The 12,869-nt window shown below is 41.7% G+C and overlaps 1 pseudogene across 1 annotated transcript; it reads right to left on the reverse strand.

Annotated features, from left to right (window-relative positions):
- Positions 1 to 8,124: 8,124 nt before the first annotated feature.
- On the reverse strand, positions 8,125 to 10,677 carry LOC146763433 (tetraspanin-7 pseudogene; annotated as a pseudogene). Its single transcript, XR_014952194.1, has one exon. The product of XR_014952194.1 is annotated as a tetraspanin-7 pseudogene (transcript).
- Between the last annotated feature and the right edge of the window lie 2,192 nt (positions 10,678 to 12,869).

Consider the following 12,869-nt stretch of genomic DNA (forward strand, 5'->3'; position numbering starts at 1 on the left):
ATTTTTATCTGAATGACAAGTGGCATTGCAAGCAGTGATTTCTCCAGCCTACCACATCCTGCTTGCTATTTGGGGCCGTAGTCTTGGTATCAGCTCAGGGTACAAAGCAGAGATTTGCAGGAGAAAGAAAAACTTAGCATGAAACTATATAGTACAGTTCTTTTTGCCAGAAATGGTGTTAATACCTGCCCTGTTGAAGTGCAAACATATTCTTACATAAAACTTTATAAAACACTTAAGAAAATCTGTCCGGAAATGAGATGCCTGGCAGCAAGGTGAACAACTGGCTTCTTGTCTGTTCTTTACATAAGGCACTTTATGTGCTCTACTTATTGAAAAAGTAAAATTAGGGGATTTTAAAGCTAGCAATTGCTTGCTTTAATTGCAAGTGCTTGTTTAAAATGCAGGCAATAAATCAGCAAATCCTTACATAAGGGCATTATTAAAAGTTTTCTGGCATTGATAAGTTACATGACATTGATATTGATGTTTTCTTGGGTGTTCTGTAACAGTGTTTTCAGAGAGATGTTTCATTATCCTATTGAATTACTCTATTTGATCCAAATTTTAAATAGTTAACTTAAGCATTTATCTTCTCCTGCTTCTTATTTTCTAAAAAAAAAAAAACCTGCTACCTGGATTTCACAATTCATATTTACTCATGCCCAGTGAATGCAGGGCACGGTCAAGACAGTAAAGGAAATAGGAATATGGTGGTACTTTCATCTGGTTCCATTTTGGATCATCCCCAGTTTTCAGACCCTATGTCAGGTGAACATATCATCAACAAAAATGAGTATCACAACAACTCTGAATTCCAGTAATCTTTTCATCTCTCCCAAGGAGATCTGTGGCCCAGAACAACCAAACCATTCCCTCTTGCATTCTCAGCACCTCCCCTAAGTCCAGAATAGTTGAAGTCTACATGTTCAACACTGTTACTCCCTGAATTTTCTTGCAGCCTACACTGGCACAAAGGATTTCACTGAAAGGAAAACTTCCCACTGTGCCTGTAAAACTCCTATTTCCCAAAAAGCATTGTCTCAGCAGGCAGTGTACTGAGGGTACAGAGTACCTAAGGATACCTCCTGATATGATACCTTTGCTCTTCTGCTTTCTAAAACATGAATAAAAGTACCAGCTATAATCTCAAGGCCTACTGTTCAGTAAGTACAGGACCATTAGTGTAACATCCAATCATTCTGCAGAAGCTTATTGTGAACAAAATGTAGCTGAAATGTTCCAAAATGCATTGCGGCACATTTTCAAGATCAAGATTTTCTTAGCAGGTTAAAATTTATAATGTATTTATAATTAGCTTTTATCCTGGCCCCTTCAGAGTACAGCACATTCCATTATACAGAAAATAAAAATGCAGGATTGTGTTTGGCTATATTCTGTTAGAAAAACTGCTGCATGCCAAGGCAAGGCCTCAAGAACACTTGACTGGCCTGTCACATCTGTTAGCACTCAGTCGCTATTGTTTAACATCTGGTTATATTTTTCAAGAGTTTTCATTCAATTCTTCTATGAGCCAGCAGTTTGACTGGTGTTCACAATGGATACACTCTTCCAAGCTGGTAACAGCAGTGAGTAAACCCCAGAAGTGACATGCAGAGATGCTTCAGTCAGCTCTGTGGGAGCCATCACTGCAACCAAGAGCAGGCAGCATGTGCTGTGCCCCAGCTGGGCAGATTTATATGGGATTCACCAACTAAGATGTCTGTTCTCTATCTGGGTTTCTGCTCCTGGCTATGCCATAGTTCTTCAGCCCTTCTAAACTGAAAACATCCTCAAGAATGGGTGAGAGAAGGACAGCTGCACAATAGGAACTCATACCACTTCAACCCAAGTGCCTGCACTCAGCACAGCATCAAATCAGTCCATGCAGCTTGAGAATAGGAATAGAAGATGAATGATGTACAAAATCTCTGGACACAAATATTAACTGACTTGTCCTGAAATTGCTGGACAAGATAGTGAAAAAAGATCACTGTTTCTTGTCTCTGGCATAGTGGAACTGAAATTAAGCATTTGCCTTCCTTGCAAAGAAAGACATATCACAATGCACTAGCTACCACATAATGATTGTTCTTTTCCCATCAGTTTTGACTCAAACCTAAAGTGTGACTTACATGCATGTCAGTTCCTACAACTGACCACTGTGTGATTAAACACAAGAATGCAGCATCTGCAAATGTAGACAACTCTGATACCCAGAGAACTGCATCTTGGGTATATTAAATCATGCCACAAGAAACACGAAGACAGCTATTTGATGACCTCCCAAAGCCTTTTTGTCTGCAGGCTGAACAAACCCAGCTCCAACAGCCTCTCCTCATATACCATGTTGCCTAGCTTCCCAACAGGCTTAGTGGCCCTGGGCCAGATAAGTCACAGTTTATCAACTGTATCTTGTCCAAAACTGGACACATTGCTCCCAACACAACCTCATGAGTGCCAGAGAAAAAGAATTATTATTTTCTTTGATCCTGCTGGCTATAGTTCTGTTAATACAGCCCAGAATGTGGTTGGCCACCTTTGTTGCAAGAGCACCCTGCTGACTCTTTTTTAAATCAGTCTCCACAGCTGCCAGGTATTTTTCTGCAAATCTGAGAATGGAATAAACTTCCAGAGCCTTCAAAAGTAATCCCAAGAAGAACATTTTAATGTTTCCTTCTTATGTCTAGAATCTACACTTTGATTAATTGATACCCTCAGGTAACATTCCCATTTCACATTAGCTCCTTACTAATAGGATTGCTTCAGGGACAGAAGACAGCAGAGCAAACAGCCCCTACAGCACACTGCCAGCACAGCACAGACATTGCACTGATCCATTCCGTAGGAAACTACATGGACTACAGAAACACATCACCACAGGCTGACCACACTACTGCCACAGTCCCTGCATAAATCAGCAGGGATATGGGAGCTGTGATGAGATGGACTGTGAGGTCTGCCTGCTCCCATTGCTATCCAGCAGATGGGATGGTCTTCTTTAAGATCAAGTCCAACCATTAACCCAGCATTGCCAAGGCCACCATTAAACCATCTACATGTCTATTAAACACCTCCAAGGATGGTGACTCAACCACTTCCCTGGTAAGCTTGTTCCAGTGCTCGACCACCCTTTTGTTGTATAAATTTTTCCTAATATCCAATCTAAAACTCCCCTGCTGCAACTTGAGGCCATTTACTCTCATCCTCTTGCAGTTGCATGGGAGAAGTTGTTCTCAAATACTTTTTAAATCTCATTTGAAGCAGAATAGCATACCTTGAAAACATGTAAATATAGGATAGAAATCATATGATAAAAGCCAAGAGGGAAGAACAAAAAGAAATTAATTTCCCAAAAATGTAGCAACTAAGCACCTGACCATTGTACTACAGTATCATAGTTAAAAGCTGGAGAGAAAGCAGCAGCAGGGGAATTACTTTAATGAAGCTTAGATGGTACAATTGAGTAAACTCTGAAAAACAAAGGCTTAAAGGGAAGCTTTTTTATTATTATTATAGTCTCTGTGGACAAGCTGATTAATCTGTGTTTTGTATTATAAATCAGAAGCAAACAAGACATTGAACAATGCAAGCTCAGAGAAAAATAGTGATGTCCTTTTTTAGGGGTGAAATATGTAGGAAGCATAGGAGCAATCTTACTGGATCCACCAGCAGGGACAGAATGGTTCTTCAGCATCACTACTAAGCCCCCCGCAAAAGGAAAAGAGCATGATGAGTGTCTTAAGGCAAAAACTGAGTAAGAAATAAATGTGAATCTCATAAGCACACAAGGAACATCATAAAGAATGGAAAAAAAAAAAAAAGATGACATCCCTGACATACTAGAAGCATTACATGTACAACATATTCTAGAAAGCTGGCTTTGTAACATCACTCACATCTTGATTTCTACTTGTCAGCTGTATGAACCATGCAAATGTCTCAATGCCCTCTACCAGGAGACTAAATTATCTGTATTCTTTTAAGCCATGAGACTTGTTTTCTGGGACCTTCATTTTTTTTCTCAACTAAGTGTCTGATAACACATTTATTTTCTGATGAGTTTGCTCAATGACACCTTCTAAACTTTATTAATCAAATTATTAATGTAATCACTAGAGCTGATCAAAACCCACTTATTTCCATGTAAAATAAATAGTTTATCTTCTGCCTAAATTTTCCAGATTATAATTTTATCAAAACAACAGCAACAACAATACCATCAAGTCAACAAAGATGATATATGCAAGAGGAGTGGAAAGGCAGTGTTGCTTTGCTAAGAAACAAACACCTAATTGAAAAAATAGCTATCTGAAATTATTGTTTAATTATTACTTTCTGCCAAATTTTAAATATAATTATAAACTACTAGTGCTAGAAAAGTGTTGTTACTAAAACAGGCAGATCAAGGGGCTTCCTTTCAAAAACTTCTCCAACAAGGAGCTCAGACTTCAAGGGACTGCCAGACCTTGGGGTGGGAAGATAGAAAATAAAGGAATTTGTTCAAGGGAGCCCATAAGGTAGCAGAAAACTAATAATTAGATTACAGACAATTACAGATAATTATACTCCCAGAATAAGAAGTGGAGTTAGAGAGGTAGGTGGAAGGGCAAAATGGATATGAAAGTCTGAACATGCCACACTGGTGGGAAATCTTGCAATACTAATGGGTTTCCAATTCTGCTTATACCTTCCCACAATCCTGGTGTTTTATTTACCAGCTTCAGTGAACAACTTTTTCCAAATTATGAGATAAGTATATTTAGCTGTTGGATTTGTGCTTACCTACACGATTATTTTGCCTGAACTCTGCATTGAAACTCAAGGTGCTACTGCATCTGACAAGCCTCCACCTCTACCTCTTCTGAGAGTTTCTAGGCAAGAATGGCAGTACCTGGGATTACTGGGACACCAATACACTATGGCAAGGAACAAAATACTCCAGCACAATTACTGAGAAGAGAATCTTGTCCTAGAGGTGGCTTTTGGCACCTACACTACACAGTGCTCTGTGACAAGTCAAGGAACCAAAAGCAGAGAAACAGCCCAGGAAGATGCCCTCAGAACAGCAGTAAAACACTAGAACAACTGTTACTGATGCTGACATTTTAACCAAGATATTCTCAATCCCAACTCTCCAGTCAGTCCTAGAAGGAATCAGATACTCTCAGCACCCCATCTCTGTGACCCAGAAGAAGTGAAGATATCTGAAATTATTAACACTAAGCATGAAAGATTCCTTAGGTTTTGAGACCACACCACTGCTCTAAAGTGCTGATACCTTAAGATGATGCATCTCACAAAGACAGAGAAAAGCTGTAGAATCATTCTTTTGGGAAAACTAGAAACATGAATTATCAACCAGTATTTTATCTATTTGTTGTAGTGTTAGGATGGAATATGATAGTCTTTCAGGAATCATCAGTCCCAAGGAGTTGTCTTTCTTGGTCAATATGAACATTGCACTTCCCTTTATTTTGTTGCAGCCTTGCCTAAGACTCAAGATACTGTTCAAAATCAACAAATACAAATGTTATATTCATAATGTATCTGAGTCATATATACATATATAATATATACATATATGTATATATACATGTATGTATGTATATATGTATTATAATTAGTCTGAGTACCCTAATATGACAAATCAGGGATAACATCTACAAAATGTGAATAGTCTAAGGTTGAAGTTTCAAACACTGCTTAACTAAAAACTCAGCCAACTTTAGAGTGACTCTAGACATAAGGAGAATGAGTGTACAGGAGATGCAAAACTGCACAGCAGTTAGAGATTAGAGAGATCTTTATAGAACAAGACCATTTGAAATACTGTTTAATTTGATAATTTTAATTCTGTAGCCCAGATCAGATGCTCTAATAAATCCCATTTTGTAGATTTAAAATCATTAACAAAATATTTCCTCCTTACAGCAGAGTACTGTGTGTTAATTGCAAATCAAAGGTAATGTGAAGGACAAGATAGATTCCCTAGTTTGCTTCTTTTTTTCTGTGTCATCCACAAGCAAATCCATATATATGACCAATATGCTTCTGAAAAATGTGTATGTGTGATAGTGTTCTCTTTGACGACATGGGACACTATATCCTTTTATATTTGCATTTTACTGGCCCAGAAAGTAGATGGGGACAGCAGGGGGCATAACAAAGCAGGATAAATTGTGATAATTGTGATATTTTAAGCAATTTCTCGGCAAACTAAAATGACATTTTGAACAAAGTGAAATTTTTGGGTTTGAATGACATAGAGTTGAGTAGAAATATGGATTTCTACCATTTTGAAGCACAATGGTTGCCAATTCACTACTGCTGTCAAAAGACTTACCCTACAAAGACTGAAACAGAAGGAAATAGAAGAATCACAGGAGATCCTACCACTAGATTGTTTTGCTCTCTAGTTTGCTTTGAATGTCTTTTCATAGTATCATCCTGAAAAGCTTAGAATTCAAGGAGGCAATGTGGCTGCCATTAACTTTTCAATTTGCACAATGTAAACAGTGGCATTTTAAAGTAAACTCTGCACACATTTAAAGGCTAATTGTTTAAGTTTTCTAACCCCAGGATAGCCATCTCTTTTTTTTAAATTTACCTGTTCTTATTTAAAAATTCATCTGTTATAAAGGTCATTTTTAGTTCTGGTTTTCTGTAGCACAAAGTTTAGCAACAGCAAATAATTCATATTGGATGAAATATCCAAGCACTTTTGGAGTTTGAAAGATTTATATTCTTGGCACTCTAGATCAGCAATATAAAATAGTCCTTGTTTCATAACAAGGGTCTAATCTTAGCACACTGTTAATCCTAAATCTCACTTTGTCCAAACAACAGAACTGTTGTTTCTACAACCCCAATACAGCTTGCTCCTTGATTTGAATAGCCAGTAATGTTAAAATTTATATTAGCCTTTTGTAAAAAAATTGTATGATCTTTCATTAAAATATACCATTTTGATGAATGACTTTAAAGTTTAAGCAGATGACAGAAAACAAACACGTATTCCAGCAAGGGATAGATGGTGCTGTCCAGAGTAACATTTTACAGTTACAGCCATTTTGACCATCCAGAACAAAATTAACCTTGAATCCAGATAAATTTTAAAACTTAAAGTAATATTTGGTCACTGAGCACAAAGAATTCCAGAAAACTGAAACAGCTACTGGGAATCTCTTAATCTGGAAATTAATTAGAGAATGATGCAATTTCTTTCTTGCAATTACCAAAGTTAATGTTGCTAATTCTAGGAACTGGAAATAAACATTTAACTAACACTCACAGCCAGTTCATTAAATCTTTGGTGATATAAATATATTTAGCACTTACATGGTCATTGCCAAGGTTTATCCTATTTTAGTGAGGCCAAGAGTGTAGAGTGATTGTTTACATTTTTAATTATTCATTACATTCAGCTGATGTCCTCAGATTTAGACCCAACCACCATATAAACATACACTGGTATGTTTTAAACTTGCTCTTATTCCATATTCTTAGCAACTTAAAACCAGAACAAATTCACTCAAGTGCATATTTACACTATAACTGAATGTGTTTTAACAGAGTACTTCATTTTGATCGACTGCTATGTGTCACATAAAGCAACAAGGGTAAAATCAGAAATAATTTCAGTCATCAGTGGAGTAAGAATAGAGCAATGTCATATTCTTGTAAATTTTCAGAGCCTATTAAATAAAGAAAATATTTTTATAAACCCAGTGCAATCCCATGTCCCTCTCTTACACTCTTCACAATGCCTGTTTTATTGCATCTATAATGGATCTTTTGAATAATAATTTTTAAAACCCACAACATGCTTCCATCTCTACATCTCAATGTACACTTCATTTCACTTGCATTTAGTTGCACCTTGTGTCAACATTCAGCAATGCAAATTCTCTGAGTTGGTACAGTGACCTGTTTTGCTCTTAGCAGCTGCTGAACTTTATTTCTCAAGTACCATTTACCATACAAACTATACTTTTTGCCCATTGTTAAAATTGTACAACATCATCTTGACTTCCAGAAAATAACAGGAGTTCCACTATTGCATAACTAAAACATATACAGGGACATTTACAAGCAAAAATAAAAAAAATACATTTTGTAGAATAATAAACATCAGCCCTCAAATATTGCTCAAAAGCACTGTTTTGCCTATAAAGAGAGATTCCTAACATATTTCCAGGGTCCACCTATGCAGATGAATACCCAAATGACTGTGAAGACTGGTCACACTACACTGTTAACTGGAACATGATTATCATAGCTAAATAGCCACCTAATACATGAAGAAAGCCTTTCCCCCAAAGTTGCTCTACTCCTCCCATGAAGCTACCAGTCATCTTGTTTACCCATTTGACCATTCTCCACAGCTTTGCAAGTCACATTCCTAAGAGATGCCACGTTCTGGAGTTCCTTTGTGGTTCTTTGATTCTTTTATGAAATAATTCCTCCCCTGTTTGCTGGTTAAGGTGGGTATGTCTCTGTGCTTCGAGGTAGAGAAATATGTAGAAGTAGAGACCACAGGTTTTAAGGAAGTGGAAAGAAGCTGGAGTTAAGCTTTGAAAGCTCAGGACTCTCTGAAGTGCGTGGCTTTCTTTTCTTCAAACTCCAAATGCAAACCCAGATCTGTTGCAAAAAAAGCAAAACCATAAATCTACAGGCCCTTGTAGATTTATATTGTTGTCTGACCTGAATACACCCAGGGCTACACAGCAAGTCTTGGGGATTCTCCATTTACTCTCAGGTTGTATACAGATCTGGCTTCAAAAATGCAAGTGGGGGCACACTTCAGAGACAGATCCTTTGAGAGAGGAAAAATGTCAGAGTCTGAGGGCTGTTTTTCAGAAACCCTTCTATAAAACAGTCAGCCTGCTCCATTCATCTTGATGTTAACAGTAAAAGTCCAAAGCAAACTTCTGAAGGGCAATGAACCTTTCCCTCCTCTTTCCATCCTTCATCACATCTGATTGTACAGCTTTTGCCATCTTCTTGTACGACAGGGTTTTAGGTCTTTTCAGCTCTGCAAAAATATATATAACCAACCACACACTGGCTAAGAGGACAGGCATATACTGAAGTAGGGAGTAACACTTAGAGCTGCAGCTCCACCTTAAGACAGAAATCGGCATTGGAAACACCAACAGCGGGAAAAGCACCCGTGGCAGATGGAAAGCTTGAATACACTCGCACCAAAGGTAGGGTATCTGCATCAACGGGATGCACCATGCTGGACAGTCCCTCAAGCAGCGCCCAGTGTCAGCGGCTGGCGTGGCTGTCTGGATGCCCCTGGACCAGGCCTGCCCCTCATGCACTCCGGCAGTTTTCCAGCAACTCAATTTTCCAGTCTCAAGAGAATACTCACATGGTGTAATGTCAAGAGACACCTCTCTTGCTCTCCTAGACCCTCTAATTTTTCCTGGTCCATATTTAGGTACCTCGGTGTTTACATCGCCCAGAAAACCAATCAGCCTTGCCTCACATGTCCCTGCTGCCTCAGAGAGCGATGTCCGTCCATGCTGCCACCGCTCCCTGCCGAAGTGCTTCAGACGCTCCAGCGGGGACCTGCTGCCCTGCAGGACACATGGCCAGGCCGGGAGGCACCTTCCCTTCTGAGGGACTTGAGATGCTCATAGCACACCTAACACAGGCTCCAGAGGAATGGATCCTGGACAAGGTCGCTCGAGTGGAAATGGTGAATCTGAAGGACGGATATTCCCAGTGGGGTGTACTCAGTTATGTGGGAAAGAAGAGAGCTGGAGGGGACGCGGGGCAGCAGTGGGGGGACCTCAGGGAGGGGTGGTGGTGCCCAGCAGGTGTGCAGGGACGCGGGCAGCCAGCAGGCATGCCAGCACAATCCCGACGAGCTGCAGCAGTGCCAGCCCCAGGGCAGCGGTGGCAACATAGAACATGTTGCTGCCGACGAAGGCGGACACCGCGCCGAAGCAGCCGGCGCGGTGCAGCCGGCGCGCGTCGGGCGGGCTGCGCCGGCAGCCGCGGCGGGCCCGGCAGCAGCTGAGGGGCACCGAGCCGTTCTGCTGCCGGCCCCAGGGCGAGGCCAGCCAGTCGCGGTAGCTCTGCACCCCGCAGCACGACAAGGCGCGCTGCAGCGCGTCCAGGGCGTCCGCCACCCCGTCGTCCTCCCCGTACGCCAGCAGCGCCTGGCGCAGCCCCGCCTGGAAGCCCTGCGCCAGGGTCTGGCGGTACAGCAGCGCCGAGAGCCCGGCCGCCAGCCCGGCCGCCAGCACGGCGGCCAGGAAGGCGCTGTAGGCGCGCAGGAGTCCCCGGTGCTCCGTAGCGGCGCCGAAGCATCCCAGGAAGCCCCAGATGATGACAGCGACGCCGGTGGCCAAGAGGATGGCGGGGGCGCTGGGGTAGCCGCTGGCCGACAGCGCCAAGTAACTGCCCAGAGACACCTTGGCCCAGAGGCCGATGATGAGCATGGTCAGCCCCGCCGCCCAGAAGACGAAGCTGAAGGCCAAGAGGGACAGCTTGAGCAGGGTCATGGTGCCCTCGGGCCCTGCTGTCGTGGGGAGGGCGGTCACGGTGATGGCCTCCCGCGGCCGTCGGTGCCGCCGGGCGGTGCGGAGCACGGGCGCCTCGGCGGTGCTGGAGGTGCTCTCCGAGCGGCCGTCGGTGCCGCCCGGCGCAGCGTCCGCAGCGAGTGCCGCCGCTCCTCCGCCCCGTCCCCCTTTTGAGGGCGCGGCCCGGGGCGGGCCGGCGGCGCCCGGCCGCGCTGCGGGGCCCGGCGGGGGGAGCGAGCTGCCCCGAACGAGGAGTGCCGGAGCGAGGAGCGCCGGAGCGAGGGGCTGCCCCGAACGACGAGTGCCGGAGCGAGCAGTGCCGGAGCGAGGGGCTGCCCGGAGAGAGGGTCTGCCCGGCCGCCGGCCCCGGGCTCCCCTCTCGTCTCCCCGGGCGTAGTGAACAGGTGCGACTGGCAGCTGCCTCTGCCCACAGCACTGCGGACCCTGATCCGAAAACATTCTGTGACAGGAAAGCTCGGTATTAAACTTTAATGGGATATGCTGCAGCCCAGGTTTACCCTGGGTGAGGGACTAAATTTTTATAAGCACTAGGAGTAATACTTAAAACAACACACAGAAAACCCACAGGAAGCATAACGAAAGGTTTTCTTTTACTGCATCAATCTGTACTATTAGAACCCTTTGTAGAAATAAGCATAAATCTGTACCTGAATATTAACTAACTACACATTCAGTCAGTCACTCAGTTTAGATTTTCCCAGCTGGAAACTATTTTCAGTGTGGCCTGACCCTGTTAAATATTCATTTGATTTAGCCCATGATAACACTGAACTGCTGAGAAGGCATTAAACCATGGCAAGGTACTGTTATGCAACTAGTGGCCCAGTAAGCTGCAAGAATAAATTCCATCATCAATGTAGTCTCATTGCCAAAGAGCAAAAGATATGCTACTCCTGCAAGTAAGGTTAAAAAAATTATTAGGAAACTGTAAATGAGACAATGTCTCAGTCATTAGAATTAGCATCTCCAGAGGTTTAGTTTGTATGTGTAACAGTCGCACCAAAAAACCAGGCCAGAGTACCCTGTGGTTCACATCTTTATCAAACCCTTTTGGGACTGAATTCTGATGTTTACTGGTGTTTCAGTGGTAACATTTTCTTGATTTCTTTCTGTTACAGATTTAGGGAGGGAAAGGTGGTGCTTTTTGTGTCACATTTTAATGCACAGTTTAATGTGCAACCAGAAACTCATAGTTGTCAAACCATTAATATAGCATAATCATAACTGAAAAATCACTTGTTCTTTCTTAGAGGCCTTGAATTCTGTCCATTCCTATAATCCATGCTCCTGGAACTGTTTTGGTAAATAGAGGAGGTAGGATTGGACTCCTTGAGCTTATGTGAAGTCATAAATCATGAAACAGTTTCAGTGTCTGAAAAATAAACTTACTAGAATAGCTTGATTTTTAGACATTGGCCAAATCATAAATTATATTTACATCTTAGTAAGAAAACAGTTAAAGAATCTCATAAAATCATACAAGTGAATAATTTTTTATTATATTACATGTGATATGTGGACTGACAATGTGATGAAAGAGATGTTCCATTCCATATTATTTTGGAAAGCAATGTGTTGTAGAAATACCATAAGAAGGGAGGATTCAGATGTGCCTAACCCACTAAGTCAGAGCAGCAATATTGATTATCAAAGAGTGGTTACAAACTTGGATAGGAAATACACTGAGATTGACCCTGAAAAATGCAAGCTAATATATCCTAGACAAAACTAGTGCTTAGTGACAGCAAGAAGCTGTCTGCCAGACTGTGCATCTGAAGGCCATGTGGGTGATGGGAGATACCTAATTAGGCAGCATGCTGCAATACTGTTTGGCAAGGAAAAGGCATCTGCTTGAAGCATGAACTTTCCTGTTTCCTTACTCTTTTGGTCTGTAACTCTTAATATCTTAAGTGTTACATCTTCCTGGCAGATGCATGGTGATTTTGATTTAAAATTATTATCTTGACTTCCTGTGATTTTTTTTTTTTTTTTTTTTTTTTTTTTTTTTTGTGTTGGAGTTTACACTTGAAATTCTGAAGTGACTATTTCCCATCACTCTGTAACAGGGGGGAAGAACAATGTAAGGATTCTTCATGGCTTTTCAAAGAAACAAAGTCTTTTTGTGGTTCTTAGTTCATAACTATTTAAGGTATCTCCAGCTAGAACAAGTGGCAGCACTGCACAGAGAGCCAGATCAGGTAGTTAGGATCTCTACCACAAAAATATGGGTATCACGAGTAGCTTTAAAAAGTATTGGTTTAATGTTCTCAAGTGAATTTTCCTTAGACACCTTAATGAGATTTTCATGTC

The sequence above is a fragment of the Lonchura striata genome, chromosome 1A (assembly GCF_050655825.1).
Source record: "Lonchura striata isolate lonStrDom1 chromosome 1A, ASM5065582v1, whole genome shotgun sequence".
NCBI lineage: Eukaryota > Metazoa > Chordata > Aves > Passeriformes > Estrildidae > Lonchura > Lonchura striata.